The sequence below is a fragment of the Ovis canadensis genome, chromosome 13 (genome assembly GCF_042477335.2).
Source record: "Ovis canadensis isolate MfBH-ARS-UI-01 breed Bighorn chromosome 13, ARS-UI_OviCan_v2, whole genome shotgun sequence".
NCBI classification, from domain to species: Eukaryota; Metazoa; Chordata; class Mammalia; order Artiodactyla; family Bovidae; genus Ovis; species Ovis canadensis.
Genome location: NC_091257.1, coordinates 13743239 through 13767461, shown reverse-complemented (window position 1 = coordinate 13767461; position 24223 = coordinate 13743239).

The window sequence follows — 24223 nt, the reverse complement described above, 5'->3', positions numbered from 1 at the left end:
GGATCGACTCCCACCACGTGTGCACGTGGGACAGCCCTGTGGAAAGCCTCGTGGGAAAGCCTCGTGGGAAAGACTCGAGGGAAAACCATAGATCCTTTGATCCACGCGGCGGACTGCGTGACACTGCTCCTACCGCTCTGGAGGAAAGCGCAAGGGCATTCCCGCATTCGAGACGAGGACTGAGTCCCCTGGGGAGACTCCAGAAGTACCCCAAGATCCATGTCAGCACTGGAGCGGAATCCTCAGGTTCCGGCCCCGACTCCACACAAGGTCTTAGGCCCCGGCATCGACGGGAAAGGAATCCCGAGAGGCTCCCGAGGAACTCGCATGGGGACTGGCCTTTCCTAGGGCATCAGAGCACGTCCCCGAGGTCCCCATCGTAAGTCGAGAGCACCTGCCGCAACTCTAGAAAATCCAGGAGGTTTTGCCCTCCAGGCGACATGAGGCCCATTTCCGCTGAGGTTTCTCGAGGCTAATCACATCTAACCACTGGAACTTCCAAAGGGTCCTTCACACCCTTGCTGCAACTCAAGAAGTTCCCCGACATACCCGTCTCCCCTCGAGAGGAAGCACGAGGGTCCCGCACATATCCAGGGGAGCCCCGTTTCCGCCTCCTAGCTTGAGATGAGGGATCCTTTCCCTGTTTCGTAGGGAAAGAATTCCCGGCGTTCCCGTCGCATCTCAAGAGAAGGCGCTCTCCACAGGAAAGGCGAGAGGAACTCCAGGGTCGTGCCACCATTCCAAGAGTCCCCCAGATGAGTCAGTCCATTCCAGAGGAATCTGTTTTCCCTGCACTGCCTTGACGTTCAAGCCGAGGATCGACTCCCACCACGTGTGCACGTGGGACAGCCCTGTGGGAAAGCCTCGTGGGAAAGCCTCGTGTGAAAGACTCGAGGGAAAACCATAGATCCTTTGATCCACGCGGCGGACTGCGTGACTCTGCTGCTACCGCTCTGGAGGAAAGCGCAAGTGCATGTCCGCATTCGAGACGAGGACTGACTCCCCTGGGGAGATTCCAGAAGTACCCCAGGATCCATGTCAGCACTGGAGAGGAATCCTCAGGTTCCGGCCCCAACTCCACACAAGGTCTTAGGCCCCGGCATCGACGGTTGATTAATCCCGAGAGGCCCCCGAGGAACTCGCATGGGGACTGGCCTTTCCTGAGGCCACCAGAGCGGGTCCCCGAGGTCCCCGTCGTAAGTCGAGATCACATGCCGCAACTCGAGAAAATCCAGGAGGTTTTGCCCTCCAGGCGAGATGAGGCCCATTTCCGCTGAGGTTTCTCGAGGCTAATCACATCTAACCACTGGAACTTCCAAAGGGTCCTTCACACCCTTGCTGCAACTCAAGAAGTTCCCCGACATAAACGTCTCCACTCGAGAGGAAGCACGAAGTTCCCGCACACATCCAGGGGAGCCCCGTTTCCGCCTCCTTGCTCGAGATGAGGGATCCTTTCCCTGTTTCATAGGGAAAGAATTCCCGGCGTTCCCGTCGCATCTCAAGAGGAGGCGCTCTCCACAGGAAAGGCGAGAGGAACTCCAGGGTCGTGCCACCATTCCAAGAGTCCTCCAGATGTGTCAGTCCATTCCAGAGGAACCTGTTTTCCCTGCACTGCCTTGACGTTCAAGCCGAGGATCGACTCCCACCACGTGTGCACGTGGGACAGCCCTGTGGGAAAGCCTCGTGGGAAAGCCTCGTGGGAAAGACTCGAGGGAAAACCATAGATCCTTTGATCCACGCGGCGGACTGCGTGACACTGCTGCTACCGCTCTGGAGGAAAGCGCAAGTGCATGCCCGCATTCGAGACGAGGACTGACTCCCCTGGGGAGACTCCAGAAGTAGCCCAAGATCCATGTCAGCACTGGAGAGGAATCCTCAGGTTCCGGCCCCGACTCCACACAAGGTCTTAGGCCCCGGCATCGACGGGAGAGGAATCCCGAGAGGCCCCCGAGGAACTCGCATGGGGACTGGCCTTTCCTGAGGCCACCAGAGCGGGTCCCCGAGGTCCCCGTCGTAAGTCGAGAGCACATGCCGCAACTCGAGAAAATCCAGGAGGTTTTGCCCTCCAGGCGAGATGAGGCCCATTTCCGCTGAGTCTTCTCGAGGCTAATCACATCTAACCACTGGAACTTCCAAAGGGTCCTTCACACCCTTGCTGCAACTCAAGAAGTTCCCCGACATACCCGTCTCCACTCGAGAGGAAGCACGAGGGTCCCGCACACATCCAGGGGAGCCCCGTTTCCGCCGCCTAGCTCGAGATGAGGGATCCTTTCCCTGTTTCGTAGGGAAAGAATTCCCGGCGTTCCCGTCGCATCTCAAGAGGAGGCGCTCTCCACAGGAAAGGCGAGAGGAACTCCAGGGTCGTGCCACCATTCCAAGAGTCACTCAGATGTGTCAGTCCATTCCAGAGGAACCTGTTTTCCCTGCAGTGCCTTGACGTTCAAGCCGAGGATCGACTCCCACCACGTGTGCACGTGGGACAGCCCTGTGGGAAAGCCTCGTGGGAAGGCTTCGTGGGAAAGACTCGAGGGAAAACCATAGATCCTTTGATCCACGCGGCGGACTGCGTGACACTGCTCCTACCGCTCTGGAGGAAAGCGCAAGGTCATTCCCGCATTCGAGACGAGGACTGAGTCCCCTGGGGAGACTCCAGAAGTACCCCAAGATCCATGTCAGCACTGGAGCGGAATCCTCAGGTTCCGGCCCCGACTCCACACAAGGTGTTAGGCCCCGGCATCGACGGGAAAGGAATCCCGAGAGGCTCCCGAGGAACTCGCATGGGGACTGGCCTTTCCTAGGGCACCAGAGCACGTCCCCGAGGTCCCCATCTTAAGTCGAGAGCACCTGCCGCAACTCTAGAAAATCCAGGAGGTTTTGCCCTCCAGGCGACATGAGGCCCATTTCCGCTGAGGTTTCTCGAGGCTAATAACATCTAACCACTGGAACTTCCAAAGGGTCCTTCACACCCTTGCTGCAACTCAAGAAGTTCCCCGACATACCCGTCTCCACTCGAGAGGAAGCACGAGGGTCCCGCACACATCCAGGGGAGCCCCGTTTCCGCCTCCTAGCTTGAGATGAGGGATCCTATCCCTGTTTCGTAGGGAAAGAATTCCCGGCGTTCCCGTCGCATCTCAAGAGAAGGCGCTCTCCACAGGAAAGGCGAGAGGAACTCCAGGGTCGTGCCACCATTCCAAGAGTCCCCCAGATGAGTCAGTCCATTCCAGAGGAATCTGTTTTCCCTGCACTGCCTTGACGTTCAAGCCGAGGATCGACTCCCACCACGTGTGCACGTGGGACAGCCCTGTGGGAAAGCCTCGTGGGAAAGCCTCGTGGGAAAAACTCGAGGGAAAACCATAGATCCTTGATCCACGCGGCGGACTGCGTGACTCTGCTGCTACCGCTCTGGAGGAAAGCGCAAGTGCATGTCCGCATTCGAGACGAGGACTGAATCCCCTGGGGAGATTCCAGAAGTACCCCAGGATCCATGTCAGCACTGGAGAGGAATCCTCAGGTTCCGGCCCCAACTCCACACAAGGTCTTAGGCCCCGGCATCGACGGTTGATTAATCCCGAGAGGCCCCCGAGGAACTCGCATGGGGACTGGCCTTTCCTGAGGCCACCAGAGCGGGTCCCCGAGGTCCCCGTCGTAAGTCGAGAGCACATGCCGCAACTCGAGAAAATCCAGGAGGTTTTGCCCTCCAGGCGAGATGAGGCCCATTTCCGCTGAGGCTTCTCGAGGCTAATCACATCTAACCACTGGAACTTCCAAAGGGTCCTTCACACCCTTGCTGCAACTCAAGAAGTTCCCCGACATAAACGTCTCCACTCGAGAGGAAGCAGGAGGTTCCCGCACACATCCAGGGGAGCCCCGTTTCCGCCTCCTTGCTCGAGATGAGGGATCCTTTCCCTGTTTCATAGGGAAAGAATTCCCGGCGTTCCCGTCGCATCTCAAGAGGAGGCGCTCTCCACAGGAAAGGCGAGAGGAACTCCAGGGTCGTGCCACCATTCCAAGAGTCCCCCAGATGTGTCAGTCCATTCCAGAGGAACCTGTTTTCCCTGCACTGCCTTGACGTTCAAGCCGAGGATCGACTCCCACCACGTGTGCACGTGGGACAGCCCTGTGGGAAAGCCTTGTGGGAAAGCCTCGTGGGAAAGACTCGAGGGAAAACCATAGATCCTTTGATCCACGCGGCGGACTGCGTGACACTGCTGCTACCGCTCTGGAGGAAAGCGCAAGTGCATGCCCGCATTCGAGAAGAGGACTGACTCCCCTGGGGAGACTCCAGAAGTAGCCCAAGATCCATGTCAGTACTGGAGAGGAATTCTCAGGTTCCGGCCCCGACTCCACACAAGGTCTTAGGCTCCAGCATCGACGGGAGAGGAATCCCGAGAGCCCCCTGAGGAACTCGCATGGGGACTGGCCTTTCCTGATGCCACCAGAGCGGGTCCCTGAGGTCCCAGTCGTAAGTCGAGAGCACATGCCGCAACTCGAGAAAATCCAGGAGGTTTTGCCCTCCAGGCGAGATGAGGCCCATTTCCGCTGAGGCTTCTCGAGGCTAATCACATCTAACCACTGGAACTTCCAAAGGGTCCTTCACACCCTTGCTGCAACTCAAGAAGTTCCCCGACATACGCGTCTCCACTCGAGAGGAAGCACGAGGGTCCCGCACACATCCAGGGGAGGCCCGTTTCCGCCTCCTAGGTTGAGATGAGGGATCCTTTCCCTGTTTCGTAGGGAAAGAATTCCCGGCGTTCCCGTCGCATCTCAAGAGAAGGCGCTCTCCACAGGAAAGGCGAGAGGAACTCCAGGGTCTTGCCACCGTTCCAAGAGTTCCCCAGATGTGTCAGTCCATTCCAGAGGAACCTGTTTTCCCTGCACTGCCTTGACGTTCAAGCCGAGGATCGACTCCCACCACGTGTGCACGTGGGACAGCCCTGTGGGAAAGCCTCGTGGGAAAGCCTCGTGGGAAAGACTCGAGGGAAAACCATAGATCCTTTGATCCACGCGGCGGACTGCGTGACACTTCTCCTACCGCTCTGAAGGAAGCCGCAAGTGCATGTCCGCATTCCAGAGGAGGACTGACTCCCCTGTGGAGACTCCAGAAGTACCCCAGGATCCATGTCAGCACTGGAGAGGAATCCTCAGGTTCCGGCCCCGACTCCACACAAGGTCTTAGGCCCCAGCATCGACGGGAGAGGGATCCCGAGAGGCCCCCGAGGAACTCGCATGGGGACTGGCCTTTCCTGAGGCCACCAGAGCGGGTCCCCGCGGTCCCCGTCGTACGTCGAGAGCACCTGCCGCAACTCGAGAAAATCCAGGAGGTTTTGCCCTCCAGGCGAGATGAGGCCCATTTCCGCTGAGGCTTCTCGAGGCTAATCACATCTAACCACTGGAACTTCCAAAGGGTCCTTCACACCCTTGCTGCAACTCAAGAAGTTCCCCGACATACCCGTCTCCACTCGAGAGGAAGCACGTGGGGTCCCGCACACATCCAGGGGAGCCCCGTTTCCGCCTCCTAGCTCGAGATGAGGGATCCTTTCCCTGTTTCGTAGGGAAAGAATTACCGGCGTTCCCGTCGCATCTCAAGAGGAGGCGCTCTCCACAGGAAAGGCGAGAGGAACTCCAGGGTCGTGCCACCATTCCAAGAGTCCCCCAGATGTGTCAGTCCATCCAGAGGAACCTGTTTTCCCTGCACTGCCTTGACGTTCAAGCCGAGGATCGACTCCCACGACGTGTGCACGTGGGACAGCCCTGTGGGAAAGCCTCGTGGGAAAGATTCGAGGGAAAACCATAGATCCTTTGATCCACGCGGCGGACTGCGTGACACTGCTGATACCGCTCTGGAGGAAAGCGCAAGTGCATGCCCGCATTCGAGACGAGGACTGACTCCCCTGGGGAGACTCCAGAAGTACCCCAAGATCCATGTCAGCACTGGAGAGGAATCCTCAGGTTCCGGCCCCGAATCCACACAAGGTATTAGGCCCGGCATGGACGGGAGAGGAATCCCGAGAGGCCCCCGAGGAACTCGCATGGGGACTGGCCTTTCCTGAGGCCACCAGAGCGGGTCCCCGAGGTCCCAGTCGTAAGTCGAGAGCACCTGCCGCAACTCGAGAAAATCCAGGAGGTTTTGCCCTCCAGGCGAGATGAGGCCCATTTCCGCTGAGGCTTCTCGAGGCTAATCACATCTAACCACTGGAACTTCCAAAGGGTCCTTCACACCCTTGCTGCAACTCAAGAAGTTCCCCGACATACCCGTCTGCACTCGAGAGGAAGCACGAGGGTCCCGCACACATCCAGGGGAGCCCCGTTTCAGCCTGCTGGCTCGAGATGAGGGATCCTTTCCCTGTTTCGTAGGGAAAGAATTCCCGGCGTTCCCGTCGCATCTCAAGAGAAGGCGCTCTCCACAGGAAAGGCGAGAGGAACTCCAGGGTCTTGCCACCATTCCAAGAGTTCCCCAGATGTGTCAGTCCATTCCAGAGGAACCTGTTTTCCCTGCACTGCCTTGACGTTCAAGCCGAGGATCGACTCCCACCACGTGTGCACGTGGGACAGCCCTGTGGGAAAGCCTCGTGGGAAAGCCTCGTGGGAAAGACTCGAGGGAAAACCATAGATCCTTTGATCCACGCGGCGGACTGCGTGACACTTCTCCTACCGCTCTGAAGGAAAGCGCAAGTGCATGTCCGCATTCCAGACGAGGACTGACTCCCCTGTGGAGACTCCAGAAGTACCCCAGGATCCATGTCAGCACTGGAGAGGAATACTCAGGTTCCGGCCCCGACTCCACACAAGGTCTTAGGCCCCAGCATCGACGGGAGAGGAATCCCGAGAGGCCCCCGAGGAACTCGCATGGGGACTGGCCTTTCCTGAGGCCACCAGAGCGGGTCCCCGCGGTCCCCGTCGTACGTCGAGAGCACCTGCCGCAACTCGAGAAAATCCAGGAGGTTTTGCCCTCCAGGCGAGATGAGGCCCATTTCCGCTGAGGCTTCTCGAGGCTAATCACATCTAACCACTGGAACTTCCAAAGGGTCCTTCACACCCTTGCTGCAACTCAAGAAGTTCCCCGACATACCCGTCTCCACTCAAGAGGAAGCACGTGGGGTCCCGCACACATCCAGGGGAGACCCGTTTCCGCCTCCTAGCTCGAGATGGGGGATCCTTTCCCTGTTTCGTAGGGAAAGAATTCCCGGCGTTCCCGTCGCATCTCAAGAGGAGGCGCTCTCCACAGGAAAGGCGAGAGGAACTCCAGGGTCGTGCCACCATTCCAAGAGTCCCCCAGATGTGTCAGTCCATCCAGAGGAACCTGTTTTCCCTGCACTGCCTTGACGTTCAAGCCGAGGATCGACTCCCACCACGTGTGCACGTGGGACAGCCCTGTGGGAAAGCCTCGTGGGAAAGATTCGAGGGAAAACCATAGATCCTTTGATCCACGCGGCGGACTGCGTGACACTGCTGCTACCGCTCTGGAGGAAAGCGCAAGTGCATGCCCGCATTCGAGACGAGGACTGACTCCCCTGGGGAGACTCCAGAAGTACCCCAAGATCCATGTCAGCACTGGAGAGGAATCCTCACGTTCCGGCCCCGACTCCACACAAGGTCTTAGGCCCCGGCATCGACAGGAGAGGAATCCCGAGAGGCCCCCGAGGAACTCGCATGGGGACTGGCCTTTCATGAGGCCACCAGAGCGGGTCCCTTAGGTCCCCTTCGTAAGTCGAGGGCACCTGCCGCAACTCGAGAAAATCCAGGAGGTTTTGCCCTCCAGGCGAGATGAGGCCCATTTCTGCTGTGGCTTCTCTAGGCTAATCACATCTAACCCCTGGAACTTACAAAGGGTCCTTCACACCCTTGCTGCAACTCAAGAAGTTCCCCGACATAACCGTCTCCACTCGAGAGGAAGCACGAGGGTCCCGCACACATCCAGGGGATCCCCGTTTCCGCCTCCTACCTCGAGATGAGGGATCCTTTCCCTGTTTCGTAGGGAAAGAATTCCCGGCGTTCCCGTCGCATCTCAAGAGGAGGCGCTCTCCACAGGAAAGGCGAGAGGAACTCCAGGGTCGTGCCACCATTCCAAGAGACCCCCAGATGTGTCAGTCCATTACAGAGGAACCTCTTTTCCCTGCACTGCCTTGACGTTCAAGCCGAGGATCGACTCCCACCACGCGTGCATTTGGGACAGCCCTGTGGGAAAGCCTCGTGGAAAGCCTCGTGGGAAAGACTCGAGGGAAAACCATAGATCCTTTGATCCACGAGGCGGACTGCGAGACACTGCTGCTACCGCTCTGGAAGAAAGCGCAAGTGCATGCCCGCATTCGAGACGAGGACTGACTCCCCTGGGGAGACTCCAGAAGTACCCCAAGATCCATGTCAGCACTGGAGAGGAATCCTGAGGTTCCCGCCCCAACTCCACACAAGGTCTTAGGCCCCGGCATCGACGGGAGAGGAATCCCGAGAGGCCCCCGAGGAACTCGCATGGGGACTGGCCTTTCCTGAGGCCACCAGAGCAGGTCCCTGAGGTCCCCGTCGTAAGTCGAGAGCACCTGCCGCAACTCGAGAAAATCCAGGAGGATTTGCCCTCCAGGGGAGATGAGGCCCATTTCCGCTGAGGCTTCTCGAGGCTAATCACATCTAACCACTGGAACTTCCAAAGGGACCTTCACACCCTTGCTGCAACTCAAGAAGTTCCCCGACATAGCCGTCTCCACTCGAGAGGAAGCACCAGGGTCCCGCACACATCCAGGGGAGCCCCGTTTCCGCCTCCTAGCTCGAGATGAGGGATCCTTTCCCTGTATCCTAGGGAAAGAATTCCCGGCGTTCCCGGCGCATCTCAAAAGGAGTCGCTCTCCACAGGAAAGGTGAGAGGAACTACATGGTCTTGCCACCATTCCAAGAGTCCCCCAGATGTGTCAGTCCATTCCAGAGGAACCTGTTTTCCCTGCACTGCCTTGACGTTCAAGCCGAGGATCGACTCCCATCACGTGTGCACGTGGGACAGCCCTGTGGGAAAGCCTCGTGGGAAAGCCTCGTGGGAAAGACTCGAGGGAAAACCATAGATCCTTTGATCCACGCGGTGGACTGCGTGACACTGCTGCCACCGCTCTGGAGGAAAGCGCAAGTGCATGCCCGCATTCGAGACGAGGATGACTCCCCTGGGGAGACTCCAGAAGTACCCCAAGATCCATGTCAGCACTGGAGAGGAAACATCAGGTTCCGGCCTCGACACCACACAAGGTCTTTGGCCCCGGCATCGACGGGAGAGGAATCCCGAGAGACCCCCGAAGAACTCGCATGGGGACTGGCCTTCCTGAGGCCACCAGAGCGGGTCCCTGAGGTCCCCTTCGTAAGTCGAGAGCACCTGCCGCAACTCGAGAAATTCCAGGAGGTTTTGCCCTCCAGGCGAGATGAGGCCCATTTCCGCTGAGGCTTCTCGAGGCTAATCACATCTAACCACTGGAACTTCCAAAGGGTCCTTCACACCCTTGCTGCAACTCAAGCAGTTCCGCGACATACCCGTCTCCACTCGAGAGGAAGCACGTGGGGTGCCGCACACATCCAGGGGAGCCCCGTTTCCGTCTCCTATTTCGAGATGAGGAATCCTATCCCTGTTTCGTAGGGAAAGAATTCCCGGCGTTCCCGTCGCATCTCAAGAGGAGGCGCTCTCCACAGGAAAGGCGAGAGCAACTCCAGAGTCGTGCCACCATTACAAGAGTCCCCCAGATGTGTCAGTCCATTCCAGAGGAACCTGTTTTCCCTGAACTGCATTGACGTTCAAGCCGAGTATCGACTCCCACCACGTGTGCACGTGGGACAGCCCTGTGGGAAAGCCTCGTGGGACAACCTCGTGGGAAAGACTCGAGGGAAAACCATAGATCCTTTGATCCACGCGGCGGAATGTGTGACACTGCTGCTACCGCTCTGGAGGAAAGCGCAAGTGCATGCCCGCATTCGAGACAAGGACTGACTCCCCTGGGGAGACTCCAGAAGTACCCCAAGATCCATGTCAGCACTGGAGAGGAATCCTCAGGTTCCGGCCCCGTCTCCACACAAGGTCTTAGGCCCCGGCATCGACAGGAGAGGAATCCCGAGAGGCCCCCGAGGAACTCGCATGGGGACTGGCCTTTCATGAGGCCACCAGAGCGGGTCCCTTAGGTCCCCTTAGTAAGTCGAGGGCACCTGCCGCAACTCGAGAAAATCCAGGAGGTTTTGCCCTCCAGGCGAGATGAGGCCCATTTCTGCTGTGGCTTCTCTAGGCTAATCACATCTAACCCCTGGAACTTCCAAAGGGTCCTTCACACCCTTGCTGCAACTCAAGAAGTTCCCCGACATAACCGTCTCCACTCGAGAGGAAGCACGAGGGTCCCGCACACATCCAGGGGATCCCCGTTTCCGCCTCCTACCTCGAGATGAGGGATCCTTTCCCTGTTTCGTAGGGAAAGAATTCCCGGCGTTCCCGTCGCATCTCAAGAGGAGGCGCTCTCCACAGGAAAGGCGAGAGGAACTCCAGGGTCGTGCCACCATTCCAAGAGACCCCCAGATGTGTCAGTCCATTACAGAGGAACCTCTTTTCCCTGCACTGACTTGACGTTCAAGCCGAGGATCGACTCCCACCACGCGTGCATTTGGGACAGCCCTGTGGGAAAGCCTCGTGGAAAGCCTCGTGGGAAAGACTCGAGGGAAAACCATAGATCCTTTGATCCACGCGGCGGACTGCGAGACACTGCTGCTACCGCTCTGGAAGAAAGCGCAAGTGCATGCCCGCATTCGAGACGAGGACTGACTCCCCTGGGGAGACTCCAGAAGTACCCCAAGATCCATGTCAGCACTGGAGAGGAATCCTGAGGTTCCCGCCCCAACTCCACACAAGGTCTTAGGCCCCGGCATCGACGGGAGAGGAATCCCGAGAGGCCCCCGAGGAACTCGCATGGTGACTGGCCTTTCCTGAGGCCACCAGAGCAGTTCCCTGAGGTCACCGTCGTAAGTCGAGAGCACCTGCCGCAACTCGAGAAAATCCAGGAGGATTTGCCCTCCAGGCGAGATGAGGCCCATTTCCGCTGAGGCTTCTCGAGGCTAATCACGTCTAACCACTGGAACTTCCAAAGGGACCTTCACACCCTTGCTGCAACTCAAGAAGTTCCCCGACATAGCCGTCTCCACTCGAGAGGAAGCACCAGGGTCCCGCACACATCCAGGGGAGCCCCGTTTCCGCCTCCTAGCTCGAGATGAGGGATCCTTTCCCTGTATCCTAGGGAAAGAATTCCCGGCGTTCCCGGCGCATCTCAAAAGGAGTCGCTCTCCACAGGAAAGGTGAGAGGAACTACAGGGTCGTGCCACCATTCCAAGAGTCCCCCAGATGTGTCAGTCCATTCCAGAGGAACCTGTTTTCCCTGCACTGCCTTGACGTTCAAGCCGAGGATCAACTCCCATCACGTGTGCACGTGGGACAGCCCTGTGGGAAAGCCTCGTGGGAAAGCCTCGTGGGAAAGACTCGAGGGAAAAACATAGATCCTTTGATCCACGTGGCAGACTGCGTGACACTGCTGCTACCGCTCTGGAGGAAAGCACAAGTGCATGCCCGCATTCGAGACGAGCACTGACTCCCCTGGGGAGACTCCAGAAGTACCCCAAGATCCATGTCAGCACTGGAGAGTAATCCTCAGGTTCCGACCCCGACTCCACACAAGGTCTTAGGCCCCGGCATCGACGGGAGTGGAATCCCGAGAGGCCCCGAGGAACTCCCATGGGGACTGGCCTTTCCTGAGGCCACCAGAGCGGGTCCCTGAGGTCCCCGTCGTAAGTCGAGAGCACCTGCCGCAACTCGAGAAAATCCAGGAGGTTTTGCCCTCCTGGCGAGATGAGGCCCATTTCCGCTGAGGTTTCTCGAGGCTAATCACGTCTAACCACTGGAACTTCCAAAGGGTCCTTCACACCCTTGCTGCAACTCAAGAAGTTCCCCGACATACCCGTCTCCACTCGAGAGGAAGCACGTGGGGTCCCGCACACATCCAGGGGAGCCCCGTTTCCGCCTCCTAGCTCGAGATGAGGGATCCTTTCCCTGTTTCGTAGGGAAAGAATTCCCGGCGTTCCCGTCACATCTCAAGAGGAGGCGCTCTCCACAGGAAAGGCGAGAGGAACTCCAGGGTCGTGCCACCATTCCAAGAGTCCCCCAGATGTGTCAGTCCATCCAGAGGAACCTGTTTTCCCTGCACTGCCTTGACGTTCAAGCCGAGGATCGACTCCCACCACGTGTGCACGTGGGACAGCCCTGTGGGAAAGCCTCGTGGGAAAGCCTCGTGGGAAAGACTCGAGGGAAAACCATAGATCCTTTGATCCACGCGGTGGACTGCGTGACACTGCTGCCACCGCTCTGGAGGAAAGCGCAAGTGCATGCCCGCATTCGAGACGAGGATGACTCCCCTGGGGAGACTCCAGAAGTACCCCAAGATCCATGTCAGCACTGGAGAGGAAACCTCAGGTTCCGGCCTCGACACCACACAAGGTCTTTGGCCCCGGCATCGACGGGAGAGGAATCCCGAGAGATCCCCGAAGAACTCGCATGGGGACTGGCCTTCCTGAGGCCACCAGAGCGGGTCCCTGAGGTCCCCTTCGTAAGTCGAGAGCACCTGCCGCAACTCGAGAAATTCCAGGAGGTTTTGCCCTCCAGGCGAGATGAGGCCCATTTCCGCTGAGGCTTCTCGAGGCTAATCACATCTAACCACTGGAACTTCCAAAGGGTCCTTCACACCCTTGCTGCAACTCAAGCAGTTCCGCGACATACCCGTCTCCACTCGAGAGGAAGCACGTGGGGTGCCGCACACATCCAGGGGAGCCCCGTTTCCGTCTCCTATTTCGAGATGAGGAATCCTATCCCTGTTTCGTAGGGAAAGAATTCCCGGCGTTCCCGTCGCATCTCAAGAGGAGGCGCTCTCCACAGGAAAGGCGAGAGCAACTCCAGAGTCGTGCCACCATTACAAGAGTCCCCCAGATGTGTCAGTCCATTCCAGAGGAACCTGTTTTCCCTGAACTGCCTTGACGTTCAAGCCGAGTATCGACTCCCACCACGTGTGCACGTGGGACAGCCCTGTGGGAAAGCCTCGTGGGACAACCTCGTGGGAAAGACTCGAGGGAAAACCATAGATCCTTTGATCCACGCGGCGGACTGTGTGACACTGCTGCTACCGCTCTGGAGGAAAGCGCAAGTGCATGCCCGCATTCGAGACAAGGACTGACTCCCCTGGGGAGACTCCAGAAGTACCCCAAGATCCATGTCAGCACTGGAGAGGAATCCTCAGGTTCCGGCCCCGACTCCACACAAGGTCTTAGGCCCCGGCATCGACAGGAGAGGAATCCCAAGAGGCCCTCGAGGAACTCGCATGGGGACTGGCCTTTCCTGAGGCCACCAGAGCGGGTCCCTGAGGTCCCCGTCGTAAGTCGAGAGCACCTGCCGCAACTCGAGAAAATCCAGGAGGTTTTGGCCTCCAGGCGAGATGAGGCCCATTTCCGCTGAGGCTTCTCGAGGCTAATCACATCTAACCACTGGAACTTCCAAAGGATCCTTCACACCCTTGCTGCAACTCAAGAAGTTCCCCGACATACCCGTCTCCATTTGAGAGGAAGCACATGGGGTCCCGCACACATCCAGGGGAGCCCCGTTTCCGCCTCCTAGCTCGAGATGAGGGATCCTTTCCCTGTTTCGTAGGGAAAGATTTCCCGGCGTTCCCGTCGCAACTCAAAAGGAGGCACTCTCCACAGGAAAGGCGAGAGGAACTCCAGGGTCGTGCCACCATTCCAAGAGACCCCCAGATGTGTCAGTCCATTCCAGAGGAACCTGTTTTCCCTGCACTGACTTGACGTTCAAGCCGAGGATTGACTCCCACCACGTGTGCACGTGGGACAGCCCTGTGGGAAAGCCTCGTGGGAAAGCCTCGTGGGAAAGACTCGAGGGAAAACCATAGATCCTTTGATCCACGCGGCAGACTGCGTGACACTGCTGCTACCGCTCTGGAGGAAAGCGCAAGTGCATGCCCGCATTCGAGACGAGGACTGACTCCCCTGGGGAGACTCCAAAAGTACCCCAAGATCCATGTCAGCACTGGAGAGGAATCCTCAGGTTCCGGCCCCGATTCCACACATGGTCTTAGGCCCCGGCATCGACGGGAGAGGAATCCCGAGAGGCCCCCGAGGAACTCGCATGGGGACTGGCCTTTCCTGAGGCCACCAGAGCGGGTCCCTGAGGTCCCCGTCGTAAGTCGAGAGCACCTGCCGCAACTCGAGAAAATCCAGGAGGTTTTGGCCTCCAGGCGAGATGAGGCCCATTTCCGCTGAGGCTTCTCGAGGCTAATCACATCTAACCACTGGAACTTCCAAAGGGTCCTTCACACCCTTGCTGCAACTCAAGAAGTTCCCGACATACCCGTCTCCACTCGAGAGGAAGCACGTGGGGTCCCGCACACATCCCGGGGAGCCCCGTTTCCGCCTCCTAGCTCGAGATGAGGGATCCTTTCCCTGTTTCTTAGGGAAAGAATTCCCGGCGTTCCCGTCGCATCTCAAGAGGAGGCGCTCTCCACAGGAAAGGCGAGAGGAACTCCAGGGTCGTGCCACCATTCCAAGAGTCCCCCAGATGTGTCAGTCCTTTCCAGAGGAACCTGTTTTCCCTGCACTGCCTTGACGTTCAAGCTGAGGATCGACTCCCACCACGTGTGCACGTGGGACAGCCCTGTGGGAAAGCCTCGTGGGAAAGCCTGGTGGGAAATACTCGAGGTTAAACCATAGATCCTTTGATCCACGCGACGGATTGCGTGACACTGCTGCTACCGCTCTGGAGGAAAGCGCAAGTGCATGCCCGCATTCGAGACGAGGACTGACTCCCCTGGGGAGACTCCAGAAGTACCCCAAGATCCATGTCAGCACTGGAGAGGAATCCTCATGTTCCGGCCCCGACTCCACACAAGGTCTTAGGCCCCGGCATCGACAGGAGAGGAATCCCGAGAGGCCCCCGAGGAACTCGCATGGGGACTAGCCTTTCCTGAGGCCTCCGGAGCGGGGCTCTGAGGTCCCCATCGTAAGTCGAGAGCACCTGCCGCAACTCGAGAAAATCCAGGAGGTTTTGCCCTCCAGGCGAGATGAGGCCCATTTCCGCTGAGGCTTCTCAATGCTAATCATATCTAACCACTGGAACTTCCAAAGGGTCCTTCACACCCTTGCTGCAACTCAAGCAGTTCCGCGACATACCCGTCTCCACACGAGAGGAAGCACGGGGGGTCCCGCACACATCCAGGGGAGCCCCGTTTCCGCCTCCTAGCTCGAGATGAGGGATCCTTTCCCTGTTTAGTAGGGAAAGAGTTCCCGGCATTCCCGTCGCATCTCAAGAGGAGGCGCTCTCCACAGGAAAGGCGAGAGGAACTCCAGGGTCGTGCCACCATTCCAAGAGTCCCCCAGATGTGTCAGTCCATTCCAGAGGAACCTGTTTTCCCTGCACTGCCTCGACGTTCTAGCCGAGGATCGACTCCCACCACGTGTGCACGTGGGACAGCCCTGTAGGAAAGCCTCGTGGGAAAGCCTCGTGGGAAAGACTCGAGGGAAAACCATAGATCCTTTGATCCACGCGGCGGACTGCGTGACACTGCTGCTACCGCCCTGGAGGAAAGCTCAAGTGCATGCCCGCATTCGAGACGAGGACTGACTCCCCTGGGGAGACTCCAGAAGTACCCCAAGATCCATGTCAGCACTGGATAGGAATCCTAAGATTCCGGCCCCGACTCCACACAAGGTCTTAGGCCCCGGCATCGACGGGAGAGGAATCCCGAGAGGCCCCCGAGGAACTCGCATGGGGACTGGCCTTTCCTGAGGCCACCAGAGCGGGTCCCTGAGGTCCCCGTCGTAAGTCGAGTGCACCTGCCGCAACTCGAGAAAATCCAGGAGGTTTTGCCCTCCAGGCGAGATGAGGCCCATTTCCGCTGAGGTTTCTCGAGGCTAATCACGTCTAACCACTGGAACATCCAAAGGGTCCTTCTCACCCTTGCTGCAACTCAAGAAGTTCCCCGACATACCCGTCTCCACTCGAGAGGAAGCACGAGGGTCCCGCACACATCCAGGGGAGCCCAGTTTCCGCCTCCTAGCTCGAGATGAGGGATCCTTTCCCTGTTTCGTAGGGAAAGAATTCCCGGCGTTCCCGTCGCATCTCAAGAGGAGGCGCCCTCCACAGGAAAGGCGAGAGGAACTTCAGGGTCGTGCCACCATTCCAAGAGTCCCCCAGATGTGTCAGTCCATTCCAGAGGAACCTGTTTTCCCTGCACTGCCTTGACGTTCAAGCCGAGGATCGACTCCCACCACGTGTGCACGTGGGACAGCCCTGTGGGAAAGCCTCGTGGGAAAGCCTCGTGGGAAAGACTCGAGGGAAAACCATAGATCCTTTGATCCACGCGGCGGACTGCGTGACACTGCTGCTACCGCTCTGGAGGAAAGCACAAGTGCATGCCCGCATTCGAGACGAGGACTGACTCCCCTGGGGAGACTCCAGAAGAACCCCAAGATCCATGTCAGCACTGGAGAGGAATCCTCAGGTTCCGGCCCCGACTCCACACAAGGCCTTAGGCCCCGGCATCGACAGGAGAGGAATCCCGAGAGGCCCCCGAGGAACTCGCATGGGGACTGGCCTTTCCTGAGGCCACCAGAGCGGGTCCCTGAGGTCCCCGTCGTAAGTCGAGAGCACCTGCCGCAACTCGAGAAAATCCAGGAGGTTTTGGCCTCCAGGCGAGATGAGGCCCATTTCCGCTGAGGCTTCTCGAGGCTAATCACATCTAACCACTGGAACTTCCAACGGGTCCTTCACACCCTTGCTGCAACTCAAGAAGTTCCCGACATACCCGTCTCCACTCGAGAGGAAGCACTTGGGGTCCCGCACACATCCAGGGGAGCCTCGTTTCCGCCTCCTAGCTCGAGATGAGGGATCCTTTCCCTGTTTCGTAGGGAAAGAAAACCCGTCGTTCCCGTCGCATCTCCAGAGGAGGCGCTCGCCACAGGAAAGGCGAGAGGAACTCCAGGGTCGTGCCACCATTCCAAGAGACCCCCAGATTTGTCAGTCCATTACAGAGGAAGCTGTTTTCCCTGCACTGCCTTGACGTTCAAGCCGAGGACCGACTCCCACCACGTGTGCACGTGGGACAGCCCTGTGGGAAAGCTTCGTGGGAAAGCCTCGTGGGAAAGACTCGAGGGAAAACCATGGATCCTTTGATCCACGCGGTGGATTGCGTGACACTGCTGCTACCGCTCTGGAGGAAAGCGCAAGTGCATGCCCGCATTTGAGACGAGGACTGACTCCCCTGGGGAGACTCCAGAAGTACCCCAAGATCCATGTCAGCACTGGAGAGGAATCCTCAGGTTCCGGCCCCGACTCCACACAAGGTCTTTGGCCCCGGCATCGACGGGAGAGGAATCCCGAGAGGCCCCCGAGGAACTCGCATGGGGACTGGCCTTTCCTGAGGCCACCAGAGCGGGTCCCTGAGGTCCCCGTCGTAAGTCGAGAGCACCTGCCGCAAATCGAGAAAATCCAGGAGGTTTTGCCCTCCAGGCGAGATGAGGCCCATTTCCGCTGAGGCTTCTCGAGGCTAATCACGTCTAACCACTGGAACTTCCAAAGGGTCCTTCACACCCTTGCTGCAACTCAAGAAGTTCCCCGACATACCCGTCTCCACTCGAGAAGTAGCACGTGGGGTCCCGCACACATCCAGGGGAGCCCCGTTTCCGCCTGCTAGCTCGAGATGAGGGATCCTTTCCCTGTTTCGTAGGGAAAGAATTCCCGGCGTTCCCGTCGCATCTCAAGAGGAGGCGCTCTCCACAGGAAAGGCGAGAGGAACTCCAGGGTCGTGCCACCATTCCAAGAGTCCCCCAGATGTGTCAGTCCATTCCAGAGGAACCTGTTTTCCCTGCACTGCCTCGACGTTCTAGCCGAGGATCGACTCCCACCACGTGTGCACGTGGGACAGCCCTGTAGGAAATCCTCGTTGGAAAGCCTCGTGGGAAAGACTCGAGGGAAAACCATAGATCCTTTGATCCACGCGGCGGACTGCATGACACTGCTGCTACCGCCCTGGAGGAAAGCTCAAGTGCATGCCCGCATTCGAGACGAGGACTGACTCCCCTGGGGAGACTCCAGAAGTACCCCAAGATCCATGTCAGCACTGGAGAGGAATCCTAAGATTCCGGCCCCGACTCCACACAAGGTCTTAGGCCCCGGCATCGACGGGAGAGGAATCCCGAGAGGCCCCCGAGGAACTCGCATGGGGACTGGCCTTTCCTGAGGCCACCAGAGCGGGTCCCTGAGGTCCCCGTCGTAAGTCGAGAGCACCTGCCGCAACTCGAGAAAATCCAGGAGGTTTTGCCCTCCAGGCGAGATGAGGCCCATTTCCGCTGAGGTTTCTCGAGGCTAATCACGTCTAACCACTGGAACATCCAAAGGGTCCTTCTCACCCTTGCTGCAACTCAAGAAGTTCCCCGACATACCCGTCTCCACTCGAGAGGAAGCACGAGGGTCCCGCACACATCCAGGGGAGCCCAGTTTCCGCCTCCTAGCTCGAGATGAGGGATCCTTTCACTTTTTCATAGGGAAAGAATTCCCGGCGTTCCCGTCGCATCTCAAGAGGAGGGGCTCTCCACAGGAAAGCCGAGAGGAACTCCAGGGTCGTGCCACCATTCCAAGAGTACCCCAGATGTGTCAGTCCATTCCAGAGGAACCTGTTTTCCCTGCACTGCCTTGACGTTCAAGCTGAGGATCGAATCCCACCACGTGTGCACGTGGGACAGCCCTGTGGGAAAGCCTCGTGGGAAAGCCTGGTGGGAAATACTCGAGGGAAAACCATAGATCCTTTGATCCACGCGACGGATTGCGTGACACTGCTGCTACCGCTCTGGAGGAAAGCTCAAGTGCATGCCCGCATTCGAGACGAGGACTGACTCCCCTGGGGAGACTCCAGAAGTACCCCAAGATCAATGTCAGCACTGGAGAGGAATCCTCAGGTTCCGGCCCCGACTCCACACAAGGTCTTAGGCCCCGGCATCGACGGGAGAGGAATCCCGAGAGGCCCCCGAGGAACTCGCATGGGGACTAGCCTTTCCTGAGGCCTCCGGAGCGGGGCCCTGAGGTCCCAGTCGTAAGTCGAGAGCACCGGCCGCAACTCGAGAAAATCCAGGAGGTTTTGCCCTCCAGGCGAGATGAGGCCCATTTCCGCTGAGGCTTCTCGATGCTAATCATATCTAACCACTGGAACTTCCAAAGGGTCCTTCACACCCTTGCTGCAACTCAAGCAGTTCCGCGACATACCCGTCTCCACACGAGAGGAAGCACGGGTGGTCCCGCACACATCCAGGGGAGCCCCGTTTCCGCCTCCTAGCTCGAGATGAGGGATCCTTTCCCTGTTTAGTAGGGAAAGAATTCCCGGCGTTCCCGTCGCATTCAAGAGGAGGCGCTCTCCACAGGAAAGGCGAGAGGAACTCCAGGATCGTGGCACCATTCCAAGAGACCCCCAGATATGTCAGTCCATTCCAGAGGAAGCTGTTTTCCCTGCACTGCCTTTACGTTCAAGCCGAGGATCGACTCCCACCACGTGTGCACGTGGGAAGCCCTGTGGGAAAGCCTCGTGGGAAAGCCTCGTGGGAAAGACTCGAGGGAAAACCATAGATCCATTGATCCACGCGGCGGACTGCGTGACACTGCTGCTACCGCTCTGGAGGAAAGCGCAAGTGCATGCCCGCATTCGAGACGAGGACTGACTCCCCTGGGGAGACTCCAGAAGTACCCCAAGATCCATGTCAGCACTGGAGAGGAATCCTCAGGTTCCGGCCCCGACTCCACACAAGGTCTTAGGCCCCGGCATCGACGGGAGAGGAATCCCGAGAGGCCCCCGCGGAACTCGCATGGGGACTAGCCTTTCCTGAGGCTTCCAGAGCGGGGCCCTGAGGTCCCCGTCGTAAGTCGAGAGCACCTGGCGCAACTCGAGAAAATCCAGGAGGTTTTGGCCTCCAGGCGAGATGAGGCCCATTTCCGCTGAGGCTTCTCGAGGCTAATCACATCTAACCACTGGAACTTCCAAAGGGTCCTTCACACCCTTGCTGCAACTCAAGCAGTTCCCGACATACCCATCTCCACTCGAGAGGAAGCACGTGGGGTACCGCACACATCCAGGGGAGCCCCGTTTCCGCCTCCTAGCTCGAGATGAGGGATCCTTTCCCTGTTTCGTAGGGAAAGAATTCCCGGCGTTCCCGTCGCATCTCAAGAGGAGGCGCTCTCCACAGGAAAGGCGAGAGGAACTCCAGGGTCGTGCCACCATTCCAAGAGTCCCCCAGATGTGTCAGTCCGTTCCAGAGGAACCTGTTTTCCCTGCACTGCCTTGACGTTCTAGCCGAGGATCGACTCCCACCACGTGTGCACGTGGGACAGCCCTGTGGGAAAGCCTCGTGGGAAAGCCTCGTGGGAAAGACTCGAGGGAAAACCATAGATCCTTTGATCCACGCGGCGGACTGCGTGACACTGCTGCTACCGCCCTGGAGGAAAGCTCAAGTGCATGCCCGCATTCGAGACGAGGACTGACTCCCCTGGGGAGACTCCAGAAGTACCCCAAGATCCATGTCAGCACTGGATAGGAATCCTAAGATTCCGGCCCCGACTCCACACAAGGTCTTAGGCCCCGGCATCGACGGGAGAGGAATCCCGAGAGGCCCCCGAGGAACTCGCATGGGGACTGGCCTTTCCTGAGGCCACCAGAGCGGGTCCCTGAGGTCCCCGTCGTAAGTCGAGTGCACCTGCCGCAACTCGAGAAAATCCAGGAGGTTTTGCCCTCCAGGCGAGATGAGGCCCATTTCCGCTGAGGTTTCTCGAGGCTAATCACGTCTAACCACTGGAACATCCAAAGGGTCCTTCTCACCCTTGCTGCAACTCAAGAAGTTCCCCGACATACCCGTCTCCACTCGAGAGGAAGCACGAGGGTCCCGCACACATCCAGGGGAGCCCAGTTTCCGCCTCCTAGCTCGAGATGAGGGATCCTTTCCCTGTTTCGTAGGGAAAGAATTCCCGGCGTTCCCGTCGCATCTCAAGAGGAGGCGCCCTCCACAGGAAAGGCGAGAGGAACTTCAGGGTCGTGCCACCATTCCAAGAGTCCCCCAGATGTGTCAGTCCATTCCAGAGGAACCTGTTTTCCCTGCACTGCCTTGACGTTCAAGCCGAGGATCGACTCCCACCACGTGTGCACGTGGGACAGCCCTGTGGGAAAGCCTCGTGGGAAAGCCTCGTGGGAAAGACTCGAGGGAAAACCATAGATCCTTTGATCCACGCGGCGGACTGCGTGACACTGCTGCTACCGCTCTGGAGGAAAGCGCAAGTGCATGCCCGCATTCGAGACGAGGACTGACTCCCCTGGGGAGACTCCAGAAGAACCCCAAGATCCATGTCAGCACTGGAGAGGAATCCTCAGGTTCCGGCCCCGACTCCACACAAGGCCTTAGGCCCCGGCATCGACAGGAGAGGAATCCCGAGAGGCCCCCGAGGAACTCGCATGGGGACTGGCCTTTCCTGAGGCCACCAGAGCGGGTCCCTGAGGTCCCCGTCGTAAGTCGAGAGCACCTGCCGCAACTCGAGAAAATCCAGGAGGTTTTGGCCTCCAGGCGAGATGAGGCCCATTTCCGCTGAGGCTTCTCGAGGCTAATCACATCTAACCACTGGAACTTCCAACGGGTCCTTCACACCCTTGCTGCAACTCAAGAAGTTCCCGACATACCCGTCTCCACTCGAGAGGAAGCACTTGGGGTCCCGCACACATCCAGGGGAGCCTCGTTTCCGCCTCCTAGCTCGAGATGAGGGATCCTTTCCCTGTTTCGTAGGGAAAGAAAACCCGTCGTTCCCGTCGCATCTCCAGAGGAGGCGCTCGCCACAGGAAAGGCGAGAGGAACTCCAGGGTCGTGCCACCATTCCAAGAGACCCCCAGATTTGTCAGTCCATTACAGAGGAAGCTGTTTTCCCTGCACTGCCTTGACGTTCAAGCCGAGGACCGACTCCCACCACGTGTGCACGTGGGACAGCCCTGTGGGAAAGCTTCGTGGGAAAGCCTCGTGGGAAAGACTCGAGGGAAAACCATGGATCCTTTGATCCACGCGGTGGATTGCGTGACACTGCTGCTACCGCTCTGGAGGAAAGCGCAAGTGCATGCCCGCATTTGAGACGAGGACTGACTCCCCTGGGGAGACTCCAGAAGTACCCCAAGATCCATGTCAGCACTGGAGAGGAATCCTCAGGTTCCGGCCCCGACTCCACACAAGGTCTTTGGCCCCGGCATCGACGGGAGAGGAATCCCGAGAGGCCCCCGAGGAACTCGCATGGGGACTGGCCTTTCCTGAGGCCACCAGAGCGGGTCCCTGAGGTCCCCGTCGTAAGTCGAGAGCACCTGCCGCAAATCGAGAAAATCCAGGAGGTTTTGCCCTCCAGGCGAGATGAGGCCCATTTCCGCTGAGGCTTCTCGAGGCTAATCACGTCTAACCACTGGAACTTCCAAAGGGTCCTTCACACCCTTGCTGCAACTCAAGAAGTTCCCCGACATACCCGTCTCCACTCGAGAAGTAGCACGTGGGGTCCCGCACACATCCAGGGGAGCCCCGTTTCCGCCTGCTAGCTCGAGATGAGGGATCCTTTCCCTGTTTCGTAGGGAAAGAATTCCCGGCGTTCCCGTCGCATCTCAAGAGGAGGCGCTCTCCACAGGAAAGGCGAGAGGAACTCCAGGGTCGTGCCACCATTCCAAGAGTCCCCCAGATGTGTCAGTCCATTCCAGAGGAACCTGTTTTCCCTGCACTGCCTCGACGTTCTAGCCGAGGATCGACTCCCACCACGTGTGCACGTGGGACAGCCCTGTAGGAAATCCTCGTTGGAAAGCCTCGTGGGAAAGACTCGAGGGAAAACCATAGATCCTTTGATCCACGCGGCGGACTGCATGACACTGCTGCTACCGCCCTGGAGGAAAGCTCAAGTGCATGCCCGCATTCGAGACGAGGACTGACTCCCCTGGGGAGACTCCAGAAGTACCCCAAGATCCATGTCAGCACTGGAGAGGAATCCTAAGATTCCGGCCCCGACTCCACACAAGGTCTTAGGCCCCGGCATCGACGGGAGAGGAATCCCGAGAGGCCCCCGAGGAACTCGCATGGGGACTGGCCTTTCCTGAGGCCACCAGAGCGGGTCCCTGAGGTCCCCGTCGTAAGTCGAGAGCACCTGCCGCAACTCGAGAAAATCCAGGAGGTTTTGCCCTCCAGGCGAGATGAGGCCCATTTCCGCTGAGGTTTCTCGAGGCTAATCACGTCTAACCACTGGAACATCCAAAGGGTCCTTCTCACCCTTGCTGCAACTCAAGAAGTTCCCCGACATACCCGTCTCCACTCGAGAGGAAGCACGAGGGTCCCGCACACATCCAGGGGAGCCCAGTTTCCGCCTCCTAGCTCGAGATGAGGGATCCTTTCACTTTTTCATAGGGAAAGAATTCCCGGCGTTCCCGTCGCATCTCAAGAGGAGGGGCTCTCCACAGGAAAGCCGAGAGGAACTCCAGGGTCGTGCCACCATTCCAAGAGTACCCCAGATGTGTCAGTCCATTCCAGAGGAACCTGTTTTCCCTGCACTGCCTTGACGTTCAAGCTGAGGATCGAATCCCACCACGTGTGCACGTGGGACAGCCCTGTGGGAAAGCCTCGTGGGAGAGCCTGGTGGGAAATACTCGAGGGAAAACCATAGATCCTTTGATCCACGCGACGGATTGCGTGACACTGCTGCTACCGCTCTGGAGGAAAGCTCAAGTGCATGCCCGCATTCGAGACGAGGACTGACTCCCCTGGGGAGACTCCAGAAGTACCCCAAGATCAATGTCAGCACTGGAGAGGAATCCTCAGGTTCCGGCCCCGACTCCACACAAGGTCTTAGGCCCCGGCATCGACGGGAGAGGAATCCCGAGAGGCCCCCGAGGAACTCGCATGGGGACTAGCCTTTCCTGAGGCCTCCGGAGCGGGGCCCTGAGGTCCCAGTCGTAAGTCGAGAGCACCGGCCGCAACTCGAGAAAATCCAGGAGGTTTTGCCCTCCAGGCGAGATGAGGCCCATTTCCGCTGAGGCTTCTCGATGCTAATCATATCTAACCACTGGAACTTCCAAAGGGTCCTTCACACCCTTGCTGCAACTCAAGCAGTTCCGCGACATACCCGTCTCCACAC